The following is an 18,448-nucleotide window of genomic DNA, read 5'->3' as shown; positions in this document are numbered from 1 at the left end:
TGCCCACATACCAGTGCTAGAGAAATACATATACATGCTCCCCTCCCCCACTCAGTTCCTGGTCAAAAATGTCTCCTTTGGCCATCCCTAGTGTGATTTCTAGTAAAACTAAGCATAGCATTATATGTATTGTAAGTATTTATTCTTAGTTTTGATTCATCCAAATATGGTGTATAACTTGTATATTTGTGGTTAACTCCTTGAGGGGAGCAGAGGATACAGACGGGAGTTAAAGCAAGTTACCGGCCCTCAAGGAGCAAGTACCCGCTCTGCTGGGTTCCATTAAATAGAGAATACTTCCAAATTCATGTTCTACTCCTTTGTTGTATTAGTCCATGTCTTCTCCCTACTTGTTATAGTAACAATGGAGATGGCTGATAGCAATAGGAATTGTCCACTCTCCTGGGAATAAAGTCCCATATTCTGACTTTGATTTTATGACTATTCAGATTAGCATATTATTTTCTTCATTTTAAAGAGTGTGAAATGCATAAAATGTTCATGCATATCTGAGCAGGGTGAAGAGGAAAAAAAGAGATATTTTAAGTAAAGTCTTGAAATAGAAGTAGGACAGGATATAAATTTTAAAATGATTCACTTCAAACAAGATGCAAAGTAATTCATGAGGGAGAGACTCCAAGACACAAAGTAATACAAGATGGAAACCTATGTTTAAAAAGTACATTTTTATAATAAGATATTGCAATGGGAACAGTTAAAAACCATGTCCTTCTTAAGCTCTATTCCCCCTCCCTCCAGCAACCAGAGGAAAGGGAGATTTCTCAAAAATCAAGGACATTCAACTGGGGTACAGGGGAACCAGTCCCAACATCACAGAAGGAGGTACTTAGTACTCCTCTCCCTTTTAAACGTCCTCAAGAATGAGGGGAAATTTTGGTAGAGATGGTATGAGAATTGAAAAGTCTTTTTCTCCCTTTTGTTATTAGATGTGGGAGAGGCAACACCTGAAGCAATGAAGTTGAAGATTGCATGTAATTTTTGTCTAGTTGTCTAGACCTGAAAGAGCCTCGGCTAGATCCTGGACAAATGAGGTTAGAAACTAGTTTCTTAGGGCGGGAGCAGTATCCAAGCTAGAAATCAAACATTTGAAAAATTACAAGGGAGTATAATCTTTCTATGGACTTAGGAAACTGCTAAAACGCTCAATTGCTTGTGCAGCAATGAAGCAAAACACCTGCCCAGTTTCACTGCCTTTTAAGAATACCATATGAGAATATCAAAATGTCATCATAAAACAAGAAACCAAATAGCCCACTGCTTACCAGTATATAACTTTAATCAATAATGGAGTGGAAAAGGGAGATATGGTTTCTCCTCTATTATCTGTACCATTTTACTAGGAAAGAAGAGTATGAGGATTTAGTATGAAGACCCTGTTAATAAAGTGATGTATGCCTTGCTTACCTGTGTTCTGTATTAGTTCTCCCAGAACTTGAGAATAGCAATTCATGCCGGATAAAGGCAAATGCAGGTGAGGACAATGATTGCCTATCCTATAGCATCATAGCTCCTTAAATACCACATATTACATTTTTCTTCCTAAAGAAAATACATCATTAAACTTAACTAGATATGCAACCAGTGAAAAGGGAGTGAACATTTCCAACTGGCTTTATATAGCACCAAAGCCCAAAGAAAATCTGACAGGTACATTAGTCAGCTTTTCTTCACTGTGACCAAAAGACCTGACAAGAACAACTTAGAGGAAGAGAAGTTTATTTTGACTCATGTTTTCAGAGATTCAGGCACAATCTACCAGCCTACAGTTACCAACTATTAGTTCATTCAAATTATGAGTACATCATTCAAATTATGAACACATTAAATGATTAGGTTACACTGATTAGGTTACAGCTCTTATAATTTAGTCAATTCACCTCTGAAAGTTCCTGCATTGTCTCACACACGAGCTTTCAGGGGACACTCATATCTAAACCATAACAACAGGTATTGACTTAATCTAAGCATGAGAAGTGGAATGTCTATGCCTAGATAGCAGCCATTTTATCACAGACACATTGTCAGACTCAGGAAACACAGGCCTGGCAAGGACACCTTTGTCTCACTTGGATGAAGACAAGAGTCTCCTAACCATTCTCTCCTGCCCACCACTGTTTTCCAGGTTGCAGGCAGAAAGATAAATTTAAAGTGCAAATGTGATCACATCAGCCTACAGTTTAAAATTCTTAAGTGGCTTTGGATTGCCTTAGGATAAAGATCAAATCTTCAAAATGCCTTAGGAAGTCCTTAACAATCTAGCTTGACTAACCTCTTCACACTCATTTGGAGCCACTGACCTTGTTCATATTTCAGCTTTAATAATCTTTCAGTTTCTCCAATCTGCCATTTCTCTTTGGCCTTTAGGTCATTTGATATAATTTTCCTTCTGCTCTCCTTTAAAATACTTTTCCAGAGCATTTGTCACCTGCTAAGTCCATATTAGATTTTATGTACTTCTATATTTATTACTTATTGTTTCTATCCTGGGTTGAAAGATAGAAGGTGCCTTAAATATACTCAATAAATATTTGTTCAATGAATGAACAAAAAGATTTCACATTCATACTTTAAGCACTTTATCATGACTGTTTTCTTTGCTAGACTAAAAGCTCCAGAAAGTCAGAAATCACGTTCATTCCATTCACTAATCTGTCTCTCCTGACTAATCAACTATCTCTGCGTTAACATGTCTGTGCTCCCATAACTTCTCTGGATATCTCAGTTCAAGTTTAACATTCTAAGGGCTGAGCAACTTTTGGCTTATCTTGGGTCAAATTTCTGTCCCTTGATCATTCAACTGCTTGGGTAGTGGGCAGAGAGGGAAACGTCAGGAATAGGGAATCTCCTGAGTAGGTATTACCCTAGAGAATCTAACTCATAGGCTATAACAAATGCCTTTGTATTTCAAAGCCAACATCTCCTTACCTAGTATTGATTTATCTTATTTCCTCATTTATTGATACAGCCTATGAGTTTTATCTGTGGCCAGATTCTCAGCTTGGGATTCCCCTTTCTCTGCACCAACACTCCATTGTTTATTGCCAAGTTTAATTAAGAACTATTTATTTTAAAATTAACAAACATGCTCATTAACATATTACTTTTCATTCACATATACCACTTTGTTTCATATTTATATTAGATATAACCATTACTCAGAAGTTTCTGAATGCATTTATGAAAAAAATCTGCTCAGAACACTAGATTTTCTATGAATCTAAGTTTAATTATTTCATTAGTTTATTTTGGCATATTGGGAAGATAAAGAGAATGGTGAGATCCAAGGGGAAAGTATCAGAAGCCAGGAGGATGTAAGGTGAGGATAAGGGAAAAGTTTGGCTAAAAAGACCAAATCAAGAAAATGAACAAAACATATAGTTCAACAACTTTGCAAGAATGGTTGAAGCTAAACTTTGGGTATATGTTGGAATCTTGTGCTTTATTCTCTTTTGATGGCTAAAAATTTCAGAGCTTTCACAGGTAACTCACTGGGTTCTTACTATCCTACCTATATTCAACTAATCTTTAATCCTTCCTTCTCACAATCTGTTCCTATTTCCTACTGTTTTGTTACCCATTGTAAAGACATGATCGATCGGAGAAAATATGCCTTAAGAATACATGACCAGTATAATTCCACATCATGTACAACCACAAGAATGGGAAGTTAAACTCAATGTATGTATAATATTTCAAAATACACTCTACTGTCATGTATATCTAAAAAAGAACAAGTGATTAAAAAAAAAAAAAAAAAGAATAACCTAAATTCTGCAATTCAGAGGATCAGGTTATCTGATTTGCAAAAGAACCACTCAAGTAGGGCATAGTGGTACATGCCTTAATTCCAGCTATTCAAGAGGCTCAGTTCAAGGCCAGCCTAGGCAACTTAGCTAGACCCTGCCTCAAAACAAAAAAGTAAGAAAAAATATAAAGGACTGAGAGAATAGCTCAGTCATAAAACACCCCTGGGTTCAATGCCCAGTACCTCAAAAAAAAAAAAAAAAAAAAAAAGTACCATTTGATAATTGACAATTTTAGCAAATAAAAATATAGGAAAACTACTTAAATTTGAATTCTGGAGAAAAAGAAATGAATGAAATTTAGTAGATAGTTGTACTAAAAATATTTTTTGTTTACATTTAATTCAAACTTCACTGAACATTCTACATTTTATCTGACAATCCTAATTGCTCTCAGTGAGAAAGTTAACTGAATGTGCAATCAGGAAAAACATCTACACAGAATAAACCACCTCCTGCTTGGGAGCCATGACATGAACACTGTATGTCTGTCTTTTACCAATAGATGAAACCCAATATATAAAACATGTTAGGTCACTAGGGTGAGTCATGGTTAACAGGGTAAGAACTGGCCAGCCTACCACTGAAGCAGAAGGGAATGGACTTCAAAGGAATTAACTGTGGCCTGGCAAATATTTCCTTCCATGGTATGGGGTGGTGTCTCTAATGAGATGCTCTTTTCTGGTCTGATAAACGAAGGTTGGTAAACTGGTAGTTCCAGGTTCATTTGATCTGGTAGTTCCTTATTCCATTTAGCTTTTTAGTGCATGGATAATCGTAAGGAAGAATTTTCTTAGAAAGATAGGAGGCATCTTGAACTCCTCTATTTTTACCTGGGAGAATGATTTATCCTTTGCATGGCTAATTTTGTAGTAAAACAAAGTGAAAGTAACTATTGACTGCAAAGATCAGTAACAAAGATCCTTCCAATTCTGTGATGTGGCATCTGACCAAGAGGCACCTTAAAAAACTTTTACTACAACATGGCACTAAGTTACTTAGGGACTTGCTAAGTTGCTGAGGCTGGCCTTGAACTTGTGATCTTCCTGCCTTAGCCTCTAGAGCTGCTGGGATTACAGGTGTATGCCATCATGCCCAGCAAGGTCTTGGCATTTTTCACTCATTCTCAGATGGCATGAACTACTTTGCATCAAAGCTTCATGCCCTGACCCTTATTTTCATAGAAGTGGAAACTAAAGCCAGGTGTGGTGGTATATACCTATAAGCCCAGTGGCTGGGAAAGCTGAGGCAGAGGATCTCGAGTTCGAGGCCAAACTCAGCAACTTAGTGAGACTCTAAGCAACTCAGCAAGACCCTGTCTCTAAAGAAAAAAAAAAAAAAAGTTTTTTTTTTTTTTTTTTTTTTAAATGGGCTAAAGATGCCACTCAGTGGTTAAGTGCTCCTGGGTTCAACCTCTGGTACCAAAAAACATATAAAAAAATAAAAGTGGAAACTGACACTTGGAAGTAATCCTCTTACTTAAAATTATGGGACTTGTTAATAGCTGACCCAAATATAACCATATATTTGCTGAACAAACACTGGAAATATGTATTCAGTCTTCAGAGAACTTCACAATCAAATGTGAATAAAACATCAGGTAAACCATCAATTATAATACAATGTAATTAGTGGTGATAAACAGATGGACCCGGTGCTGTGATGTAGAGAGATCACCTTAAACCCAGTGTGGCGCCAACTGGGGAGTATTTCTTAGAGAAGGACAGGATCAGCCCTGAATTCTTGAACAAATGAACTAGAATTCTGAAAGCTCAGTTTGCTTTGTTAAAATATCTTGTAGTATTTGAGGGAGGTTTACAGAGAATAGTTACAAAGTGTCTGGCCCACAGTAGGCACTCACAAAATGTTGACTTGTAATTATTATAAATGGAATGAGGCAAAGTGACCATCTTTCAGGAAGGGTAGACAATGTCTGGGAAAATGTGGGTGTACCTCAAACTAGAACCATAACTGTTATCAAACCACAAAGTTACAGACCAGACAGTTTTCTGTAGTTGTTTTAAGAATAGTGTGCGGCTCTCGAGAGAGAAATGAAGAAATTGGTAGGGAATGTTCCCAGGAGATGCAGGAGGCCATTGGCACGCACACTAGAAGAAAATAATGAAACTGCTGCTGAAAGCAATGTCCTAGAAAGCTGGGGATCCTGATGGGAAAGGGAATGGAGATGACAGATTCTCAAACTCCTCTGTTACTTTGAACCAATGCATTCACAGCACATCATTTCCTCAGGCTCTGAATATCCATTAAAGCTGGGGAAATGGTCTCATTGCCAGAGCAAGCTTCTTAACCATGAATAGATGACATAATTCTGTGCTATGTGCACTGTCTTTTCTGGGCAAAGCATTCATTTCTTTCATCGCATTCTCAAAACTTTACTCAAAGTCACAGGTAATTCTGGCATAAGGAATTCATCCATCATTGGGGAACCCCACAATCATTATTTCCCCAACAAAATTACTTATTAGGCAGGAGTGCTCCCAAGATTCTTGACTTAATCAGTCACCTGAACAAGAGAGGTGCACTTGGGCAACTTCCACGGCTCACACTGGCAACCCACCAGCAGCAGTTTTCATGCTGGTGGAGCCCCATGGAAATACCTTGCAGGATTTTACCTTGTAAAAATCAATGCCAAATCCCTCTCCTCTTGGCGGCAGATATGCTACTTTCTTGCCAAATGGATCTAGGCAGAAATGGCCCTAGCATTGTGAAAGAAGATATCTTTTTAAATTGTTTTAATAGAAAACACATAAGCATTCTCAGAATGTGTGGAGTGATAAATGTTTAAAGCTCTTTTTTTCCCTCACTCATTGTAATTGTTTGAGTGACCTAGAAAGATAGCTTACATTGTAATAAAAAATGACATTAAATATTGCTTTTGAAGGGGCATTTCCCCCACGTGCACTTATGCACTTGTTTCAGTTAATAAAAATACTGTGCATTGTAGTAACCACTTTTGATTACTAGAAAAAAAATCCCAAGGATAGGGAGCATTGTGAAGATATTCTGAGTTCTAATCCTGGCCTGCTGAGAATCTCTGATGAAGTATTACTCTGAAATATGTTTTCTTTAACCATAAAATGAGGATAATATTGGCAAGGTTGTTGTAAAAAAAAAAAAAAAAATCAATGGAAGAATTGATTACAAAATAACTGGCTCATACCAGATCTCAAGAAATTTAAGTTGCCTTCATCTTTTCCATCTCCTTACATAATAATCTCTTATCCAATATTTCTCCTGGTTTATAGGTTTTATGCTAGTACAAGAAATGCAAAAATGCAAGTATGATATAAATGGCATTAAACGAAACATTGGGAAAAAATCACAGAATAAATAAAGCAAATGGAAGGGTCTTCTAAATGTCACATCAAGTTTTTTTTAATCATGGAAAATGTCAGAGAAATATGATACCACATAATACTCAGCATTGAAGAGGTGTCCTTTACCTTGTCCAATCCCCGACTGCACAGGCTACTGTACAAATATAAGAGTTCAATAAATCAGAAGAAGGGAAAGAATGTGTTTAAGTACTGAACAAAGAAAAGCTTAGTGAACTGAGTCAAAGTCTTTGGAGAACAAAAATCAAGAATTGTTCAGATATTATAAAATCTGCCAAAGAAAAAAATTCTTTTCGAAAGGGAACTGCTTAAACAGTGATTATTTTATTTGGCAGAGACTTCGATTATAGTCAATGCTTGATTAACATAATAGTGTAAGGGTAGAACATCATAGATTACTCAAAAATATGGTTTGAAATTGGACATGAAGAGGATTTAATATAAACTAACTTGGTTAAAAATTTATTCACACACTTGGGAACACTTGGGTAACTAAAGATATTACCCATAAGAATAAAAATAAGTTGGGTGTGGTGGTGCATGCCTGTAATGCCAGCAGCTCAGGAGGCTGAGGCAGGTGGATCACAAGTTCAAAGCCAGCCAGCCTCAGCAACTTAGTGAGAACCTGTATCAAATTAAAAACTTAAAAGGGGCTTGGGATATGGTTCAATCCCTGGTACAATCAATCAATCAATAAATAAGTATTATGTAACTTGATTTGTTTCTTTTAACTGAGTTCTTCTTTCTTAAATATTGGAATAAAACCTATGCACCATCAACTGAGTGAGCCACTGTTCTCTGCCTCCTGTGACTAGCCCAGTAGACAGTCCAACTGATGACCTGGCATTGTGACCGTGCTCACTATTACCAGCCAAGCTTTTCCTACCTGCTATCACAGATGTTCCACTCTCCAGTGTTTTCATCACTCTATCTGCAGTGGCTCTCACCTCAGCATTTGAATTTGGTTAAACAACTGAAAGAAGCATCAGCATTACTTCCCTTTCTGAGTTAAACTGAAGAAGAAAAGCTTTTTCTCTAAGATTCCATCCCAATACTGCTGTTTTCTGGGCCCTAAGCCTAGGATTGAAGTGATGCTCTTATCTATCAAGTTCATTGGACTGGAACCTCATTACAGTATTCTAATGTTTTATGTTTGCTGGGAGAATTTGTTGGAAGAACCATAAAAAAATATTTAACAAGTTAGCAAGGTCCTAAGCAACTTAGTGAGACCATAAAAAGGGTTGGGGATGTGACTCAGTGGTTAAGCACCCCTGGGTTCAATCCCTTCATTGCATGTACACTGCAAAATTAAACTGACTTATGTCCTGCTGACAAAGGGATGACTGGCTATTCCTATTACTAATGGTAAAGGGGTTCCCCAAGACTTTGTTGGGCACCAGAGAATCTCCCTACGTGACCTGAACTTGTGTGCCGTTGACATTCATATTCAGGTAAGAAAATCAGAACTTGATTTTTGATGCCTCTTTGTCCTGAACATTGATCCTCATTTGATATTTGACAAAAAGATAAGATTCAATTAATATGAGTTGATGAGTCGTCAACAAAAGTCCTTCCCTAAAGTTAACTTTTAGGATGCTCTTTTAGTTAGCAAGAGCAGAGAAAGCAAATCAAGAACCTGGGAAGGCTTTTAAAACTGTTGAAACTGATCAAGTGCTTGTTGTAAGCTTATTTTTCCCACTCTTATAACAAAAGCACAAAGTGAAGTCAATGAAAAATTTATTATATGCTTGCTATTAAGCCTAAGAATAGTACTTAGCCTAATCCCTTGATCAACTGGCAGCTTACCATTTATTAGGGAAAAAAGACCATAAAGACATGGATGAATTCAGAATTATTGTTATTGCAGCATTGGAATATAACATTGTTTTTCCTCCTTAGCACTTAAAAAGTTTCTGTTCAGTGTTTTAGAAAGTTTCTGATTGAAAAATAACATAGACTAACCAGTGTAGATCAAAGGGTGTTTAAGAGATACGAGACCCTTTTTCTTCAGAAGAATCATCAGACTAGTGTGAAGGAAAGGAGCTTTAAAAAAAATCTCCCTCATAAAGCATTTTAAAGTGGACAAAGGAAGAAATTAAGGGTGAGCTTAAGAACCACACCCTTTTAAGCACTGGGATTTCTCCAAAGAGAGTGCATAGGAAATAAAGGATATTTTAAAAATTAGAACAAGTAGAAAAACCTACCTTGGACATTATTGAAAACGAATCACCACCTTGGAAGATTTAGATATTTCATTATCTGAGACAAAGAAAATAGTTATTCAACCTGCAGCTGACACTAGTAAAAATAACACATAGTGTAAGATTAAATTTCTGGATTTTTCAGGTCTCAGTGAATGTCCTACTAACACAAATTTAAACTTGTTTGCAACAGGAATCACACAAAAGTCATAAAATCTTTTAAAAGCTGACCAATGTTTAAAGACGTTTTGCCCTTCAAACACATCCCAGAAAAAAGAGAGTCCTGATAGTCCTTTAGTTTATCTAAAACTTGTTACTAAAGTATATTTATCAAATAAGCACTTCTAGGCATGCTTTTTAAAAAATAATTTGTTAAGTTAAAAATGTAAATACATTGTCTAAATTTCTTTTAAAGAAATCTTGTGTCCAAATCAGTGGATGCAATATTGTTAAATATCAAGATTCATGGGAAGTTTAAATTGAAATTAATCTGTGGCATAAAGATCATTCATGATCAAACAAATCAGCACTTTTATGTCATTAGGTAGAACCTAATATGTGCCAGGCTGACCTCATAATGAGAAAGTTCCTAGTCTGTGGATGATACAGAAACTCTGGATGGAGCAGAGATGAATAACTACTGCCTTGGTTGTAACAAAGTTAACACGGAAAAATGGTAGTGCAAAGATGGAAATTTGAAAATCATAAAGGATATAAAATAAGAAAATTACATTTTACCATGTAGAATCTCAGGATTTTTTGGAGATTATGCTTCTAGTTGGAAAGATTCATGGTAACTACATAGCTACATGGAAAATGAACATTGATAACCTTGGTAAGAGCCCTCTTTACTTGCCTAATGTGAATTCTAGGCACCAACTGCTCACTATTACTTATATATGACCTCCAATAAAATCATGGTAGGCTTCTATTTGGAGGAGGAACCTCTTCTTCATCTGCTGAAATCTAAGATGTTCCATCAGGATTCTCTATGACTATAAACTTGGGCTGAACTTGCCCATCAGCACCGGGGAATCAACTCCTAAGGATTGAAAAATATTATTATTAGCTACAGTTTTTAAATGCTCTTATCATATGCCAGACATGCATTATGCCATTCCACTTTCACAAAGACCCTCTGATGGACTATTATTGCTACTTTGCAGATGAAGAAGATGAGGCTTCCAGATTTCAAATACTATGTCCAAGATCACATGGCTTCTAAGTTGCAAACCACATCTTGGAAATGACAGTAGAGTTGGGATTTGAACCTAAGCTCTCCACTGCTCCACTATTCAGTCTCTTCACACTCTGCAATACAGACTTAAACCACACACAATCAACTCTATGATAAAAGCACCTGTCTATGAAGAAAACAATATACAGTATTATATATGATATTTTTCTGGTTTCATGTGTTGTCCTAAATTTACTAGTTCCTAATTTTATTAAACAAATACTCAGGTTTGTTAAAATAGGAATTCTCAGGCATTTTGTTATGCTGATAATTTAAAAGAAGATCAGAAGGAGAAGCTATTCCCCAACAATTTTGAACTTGTTGTCATTCTGCAGAGTATCTTTCAACACTTAATTCATGGAACCAGCATTCCTTCAGATCTCAAAGTTCTTCAGAGGGTCTGAGAATAACTTCTAAAAGTTATGTACAAAGTTCCTTATGTGTCATAACACATCATGGCATTATGGGCAATGCATTTGCAAAGAAATGGGGGTTGATGGCTCATTGTCTCGCATTTCTTGAATGGAATATGATAGGAGATAATCTAAGCCATGAACATGTGCATGCAGAACTAAATGCATATTGAATGAATACATGGATTCATAAACTTGCATGGAGATAAAGGATTACCCAAGAAGACTCTTTCCATCTAGCATACAAGGTGAAGGCAATGAATTTGACACAAGACTTTCAGAATAAGATGGACTACATACAATCCTGAAACTGGCAAAAAAAAAAGGTATATCTAAGATCAGAAGATCTTAGTCAAATGACACCATAGTCAAACAACCATACAGTTGTTCTCCATGTTTTTGGTTGTATTCTTATTAAGAAATTCCTCACTTCCCTACTGAACATAATTTCAAATTACTGTTAAGGGTTTAATATGACATATCCTTAGTATAACAATGAGAATATTTTCTCATTTATTTGGAATTAAAATGATTTTCAGTATCCAGAACATTAAAAAAAATAAATAAATAAATTTTTGTTTATTTTCTATGTTCCTGTGCTTACTATACATAGTGACCGTGTGTGTGTGTGTGTGTATGTGTGTGTGTGTGTGTATACATTTTTTTGCCATAAGTTCAGTATATAAGAGAAGCATGGAGGCATGTTTATCTTTCTCCCTTTGACCAGCTAAGTCTAAATAATTTAGAATTTAATGCAAAACAAAGATCACAAAATTGGTTTTTAATTGGTTTTTTAATTGCTTTCAGACAAGGAGCAATTACTATGTTAAAATTAATAAATATTCACATGAGAAAGGATTCAATACAATACTGAAAAGCATATCAAACTATATATTAAAAACATAATAGTAAAAGGTTATTTGGTATGGGAGAATAGTTGGGGAGGAGTTTTGCATTTTTCAATAGGTGAATAAAATGTGGAAATATGATTCTGCCATAACAAAAAGCCATAAATTAATTTCCACTTTGCTCAAAAAGGCAGAATGATGTGCACTGTATTTTGCTCCCATGAAAACTATTAGCATTTTTAAAAACTGGCATTTAAAGTTATAAACTTCAGCCACTGGAAAACTGTCATAGGTTGTACAAATTATTTTCCAGCTCTACTAGACAAGGTATCGTTACAGCATCACTATAGGTCTAATAAGATCCTTAAAATCATTTTGCAATCTTATTTTATTTGTATTTATCAAAAAAAATTGACAAAATTTCATTTAAATTTTAGTACAGGCAACCAAAGGGCCATTGCTTGTTTTGATCATTTCTTAGGAAATGCCATGTTAAAATAATGTGACTATTTTGAATATTCAATAATTACTTTGAACATTTTCCTTATTTATGTTACAGGTCATTTAGTTCTTTCTCTTTCATAGACTCCAAGAGTTCAGAAGAACAAACAGAATAATAATCAAACTGAAGCCTATACACCCAATTTTGAGACAACAACAGTTATTTGTTAGATTTTAGACTATGCTCCATGCTGCTAGACTGAGTACAACATGTTTGCCCTAAAATCTTTCCAAGCCTACAATATGGTCCCTAGTTTTAAATGACGACAAAGGCATATTGGTAATCAGAAAGCAGGGAATTCAGTTTTGAAAAATCCTTAAGATTCCTTTGAAGTCTGATATAACACTATTTCTTTAAGTATGCTAATGACACATCCCCAAGGATTTGTTTTTAGATTACTCTATTTACTTTTACTTTCAAATTTGATTTGAATTGTATTTACATAAATGCATTTTTCTATATACATTTAGCTTCCCAGACCATAAGCTTACTATGAGCAAGCTGCTGAGATTTGTATGAAAGTAGTATGGCTTGAGCTCATGCAAAAAGACTTCAAAGTTTTGAGTGAATTTGCATAGAGACATAAATTATCCTGGATATTCAAAGCTATAAATTAGCTTCAGGACATATATAGCTCTCTCGTGGCTCACAGAAGCACAACAATTCTCTTTATTTCACATTTATCTATTATCACATTTTCTCTAAGAATCTTCATGGGCTCTCCTTTTTTTGCCCTTACTCATTTTATTTTTATGTTCAGGGTGTGCTTATTGGTAGAGGTTGCATTTACAAAATTAAAAGTATTGGACCGCCGGAATGAGTGTTAACTCCAGTTCTCTCCTCCCATTCTGCCTAAAACACAGATACAGGTTAAAATGCACAAAGTACAGGTACTGTCTGAGTTAAAAAAAACAATTAAAAGTTATTGAATTAAATTGAACAGTATGAAATATTTTATCTGTCTACTTGACTACATAATGTGTGCAGTATTATAAATAATATACATGTAATGCATATTATAATTATGTAGAATATGTAAATGCAGATGTATGTATTTATTATATATATATTTGTGCATATATATCACAATAATATATAAAAAGGCAAAAATCTACAAATATTGTTTGGACCAGAGGTCAACATATTCTGATCAACTGAGGAAGGAAAACAATTCATTAGAAATATATTTCCTTTAGCTGAAGCAACTGAAAGTTTCAAAAGAAAAAGAATTGAGAAGAAAATGTCAGTTTCTGCATTTTTAAAAAACACAAAAAACCTGAATTCTTTTTCCTAAGTTAATCTCAAGACCCTGGAAAAATGTCACAATGTCCCTGAGAGTGATAAAGGGTGAGAATCTGGCAATGAATAACCATTATAAAGTGAATTTCATAAATATTTGAAAAAATCATTCTTCACTGTTTTAAATGGCCATCCGGTTTTGGCCCCCACTCCCAACCTCCACCCTATCTAGCTCCCCTCCATTTAAAATACAAGATATTGTTGCCAATCTTAATCCCTAAAATAAAATCAGTTCCCTCTTTTCAGTGCAAAGAAAGTAATTCAGTTTATCTAAATATGCAGTAGTTCTTTGCAGGTACACTTCATAAAATGCATTTTTAAGTACATTGTGTAAATATAAAAATATAAAGCAGTAATTTCATGACTAAATGCTATTTTGCCTTTTCATCTTTCCAACATATTTTCATACACATATAATCAGTAATATAGACAAATGCACAGTTGATGCAAATGAAAATATTTTTTTCTCATCAATATTACAACTGCTGAATTGATACATTTGAATTTTTAATGATATGAATATACATAGATAATGCTGCTTTAAGTTTATATAAAAATATGTTTTGGAAATCAAAAGGCAATATGAACAATAAAAGTGAGTACACATTTGTTTGGTGCAGGACAGACTTTACTATGATGTAATCACACATTTTACAAGTGTGATATTTAGTGCCTGGGAAAAAAAGGACTTTTGTCCTGTCTGTGACAGTTTATGAGGATCACTTTACAATCCAGAGTTAAATGAAAAGAGAAGTTATTGGAAGTTGAACATGTTGAATGAAATAGAATTGTCTAAAAGGTCCCAAAGAACATTAATAACAATTAGAAATAGCAAAGAAGAATTTTAGATATCTAACCCAGAAATAATAAATATTTCTTTGATAAGCTGTTTAGCAATAAAATATAGAACAAAACCTCTCAAAATCAAACTTTCTCTTAAAATAAAATGAAAATATAATTTATCAAAACTGTTCTCATGATGTTGTGTATAATATGAACAAAAGAACTCCATTATTTAATTCCAGATACCTCACTAGAATTTTAGGTTCAGAATTCAGTTCTTATTTAAAATTCATTCCTCAAAAAATGTGAAAATTCACTAAAATTGAAAGTCTTGTTATTTACTTAAATGTTTCAACTCAGACAGCTCTCTACGATCAAAAACTTATTCCAAAATGGATTTTTTTAGGCACCCCAAACCAATTTTTTTCTCATATGAAATTATTCCATCAGCACAAAAACAAAAACAAAAACAAACAAACAAAAAACAAAACAAAACAAAAAAGCTCAAGTTTCAAATAGAGAAAACATTAAGGAAAAAAAAAAAAAAAAAGAGGAAGAATAAACTAGTTCAGGAAACACTGGAAACCAACAACACCCGGCCAGTTGTCACAATGAATTTAAATAGCCAATCCCCATCACTGTCTTCAACAGAAGTAAAATCAGGCGCATCACAAAATGTCACCATACCTGTATGCACTTTAAATGACTACGGCACGCACGCTGTAAAATCTTCACTCTCAGAAATAAAGCACACTTCATTTAACTGCTGCAAAACACTGCTGCAGAGAAGCCTAGGATACATTTTTTTTTCAGGCAACTGATCCAGCTTTCCACCAGCTCTGTGACCTTTGAACTCCCTTCTGCCCCCCTCCTTTCGCTTCTGCAGTCAAAGCCTGTGAGCTGGTCTCATTTGCATAAGGTTCAGGCAGTCCTCCAGCAGCTGAAACGGAATGCTGGGTAAGGAATTGTGGAACTGCAGTTCTGCCAGGATACCTGAATCACAGGAGAACAGGGATACTTGATGGGGAGTGGGCACGGTTTTTACTGGGCTTTCAGCATCTCATTCCCCCACATCTATTAATGGATAAACAAATTTAGCATTAGATTTAGAGTTCTGTTCTCACTACTTTCCCTCTCCCCACAAGAAGCTGTCTGCAGCTACTGTGGTAACCAAGGAAACCCAAAATAGTCAAATACTTCATTTAAATATGTGTAGAAGGCCAATTTAAAATTTTCATTAACTTCTTTTCTTTTCTTTTGAAGACATAGCTTTTTTAAAAAAATTAAATATGTATTACGAATACAATTAGACACATGGGGTATTTCTTTTTGTTGTGGTTTCAACAGCATCTAACAGGGACAAATTTATGTTAGGCACTATGCAAATACAAGAAGTCACTACAGTAATACTGCAAAATGTTAAATGTGCCTAAGTGCCTTAGAGACCATCATCCTAAAAGGTGTCCAAAAATTAATTGTACAGAATTTAGTTCCCAGGATGTCTAAAAGACTACACCAATAAAAAGGTAAAGCAAAGTTTAACTATGTATTTAAATCTAAAAACAGTAATGCTTGTTCGTCTTTGGCAAAGATCTTCAATGTTGTGCTATTATTTGCTATAACTATTTCTTCCCTTGTTTTCCTACACATAGTAATTTCTCCACCTGAAACATAAACTTCTCTATTGCTCATAACCTAAGAAGTGGTTATTTTCTAAATAAAGAAGGTCATATGTACATATTTTGATGAACATACCTGAAGGCATATATTCTCCTTTACTAAATGGGGAACCAATAGAAATATGCATCATCACATAATTAATCCATTTCTGTTTTAAAATTAAGCTAATTTGTTTTCTTCCATATGTGAATAATGTTTATGAAATAAAAGGTTTTATGCATAATCTTTTCCATTTGTCAAAGAAATATAACAGAAAATAAAAGATACATATTTAATAAATATTACTAAAGTGTAAAATTTTAAGGTATCATTATTTTGAAATTTTCTTGTTTAAATTTTTTTATTTAAATAATTAAATATTTTAAACCTTTATCCAGTATACCAGGATACTCAAAAATACCAATAAATTCTGAATGATTTATCTTCTAATTTATATGACACAAACTATTACAATGAGAATTTTTAATACTGGAAAAATGAATTTAAAGCTTTTTACTTGAACTATTTATTAATAGTATTCTGCTTTATGTAATCTCTGTATAAATAGAATATTAGAAATTATTGGATGAATTTTTCCTTAGCCATGAATTTTTAAATAGAATAAATAACTTTTCGGTTTAATATGATATTGACATTTTTCTGTTTTATCTAACTCCATCAAAAATATAAGCATGTTGGGTCAATTCAAGTGCATCCTTCATAAGACATACTACGAATATCTTGCAAAGTTTTTGTTTAAGGCAAAACACACATCAGCTCATCCTAATTTAAATTCAATCTAATAGAAGGAAGTGTTGGAGAAATTGATGAAATCACTGACCTGTTCAAATAGCTGTAGTCTTAGTCCTTGCACTCTTTATTCATTAGAATCCAAAATAAATTGATTATCATTTTATAATATGTGCCAGTATCACGGAAGGCACTGTCCTTCCTGGTTCAGCGGAATCTTCTTAAATTTCCCAGCCCTGTGTTTTATTGCTGGTACCATATGCTTTATTGTTCAGCGACAAGAGCTTCACTCTGCACAAAGACTCATTACCTACTGCTTGCTGCACAGCATCAGCCTTGCTGAGGCTGCCTATATGTGATCACATGGAGTTTTGTCTGAGAAAGCCAGGCGTGCCACTGACTCCGCTGTGTCTATGGATATTTTTATCAGCTGAGGTCTACTAGGAGGAAGAAATAACAGATTAAGAAGCTGCTCTAAGTCAATAGTGTAGCACAACTTATGGAAATCCCTGCAGAAGATTTATTATTATTATTATTGTACAAAATGTTTGAGCAAGCATTCAAAAAAAGTTAACTAGATTTTATTTTAATAGAGGCTGAATAATATTTTAAAGAAGGGGAACTTGTAAAAAGCCATTTCCTACTTATGCTTTGAAAGTACTGTTGTACAAATGTATTGAAGAGCCTAGCTGTAATGGATGATTTGACAAGGCATTTTAACCTTTTGATTGCTGGCATTTCTTTTTCTTAGAGGGTTTTTTTTTTTCCCCCTGTAAAAGAATAAGGGCTGGTTTCCACAATATCTCCTCAATTAAAATTTCAATCACTGAAACACACCATATATATATATGAATAAAAATAAATATACTAATTCCTTTTGATAAGGTCGATGAGAGATTGAGTTTTTTTATTGATGTATATAAATGAGGTAGATAACCAATTTATCTTCTCAAAAGATGACACATTCCTAGAACAGCTGACTTAAAAGAACAATGAAAATTTCAAGTTAAAGATCTAAAGGACATATGGTTCATATTAATTCTTAAAATTGCAGTAACTTATTTTAGACAGCTTACTTCAATAAAGCATCTGGTTTATCTTATCTGATTTCAGTGCTAACAAGTAGTTTCAGAAATGACTACTCAACATTCACAGGAATTTTCTGTTGCATAGATACTGCATTACTAAATTTACGATGTGTGTTTCTATGTATTGTCATATTATCTGTATAAAAATATTTTTAAATTACCTAAAATTATTTCTTAAAATTTGAAAATGGATTGTGGATTTCCAAATTTTAAAAAAAAAGTTTAGTTATTGTAATGCAATGAAAAACATCCATTTTTTTATTTCTCTAATAATCTGCCTAAACTGAATTGGCATTTGAAAGGTTTTTGCATGTAAGTCTTAGTGAAAATTTTATATGGCATACATGCAAAGTGCAATGAAGAGCACAGAAGGACAAGTCAGAAGCACCATAAATAATGATCAGGGAGTAAATTTTCTGTATAGTATGATATATAGTGCATTTTTAATGGTGCCTAAAAATTCATAATTAATCTTTAAAAAATGAATA

General features: G+C 34.2%; 1 protein-coding gene across 5 annotated transcripts in view; it reads right to left on the bottom strand.

Annotated features, from left to right (window-relative positions):
• Positions 1–18,448, bottom strand: part of CSRNP3 (cysteine and serine rich nuclear protein 3) — a 214,598-nt gene that overhangs the window by 82,339 nt on the left and 113,811 nt on the right. The window contains exon 1 of one of the 5 annotated variants that reach the window (XM_079134435.1): positions 15,151–16,331. The exons of the other annotated variants lie outside the window; for them this stretch is intronic. The gene's annotated coding sequence lies outside the window, so the exon portion shown is untranslated. Of the gene's footprint in view, positions 1–15,150; positions 16,332–18,448 lie in introns of those variants that run through there. 5 annotated transcript variants of the gene reach the window in all.

Source organism: Sciurus vulgaris (genome assembly GCF_902686455.1).
Source record: "Sciurus vulgaris genome assembly, chromosome: 3".
Classification (NCBI taxonomy): Eukaryota; Metazoa; Chordata; class Mammalia; order Rodentia; family Sciuridae; genus Sciurus; species Sciurus vulgaris.
This window is presented reverse-complemented; position numbering and strand designations above follow the sequence as displayed.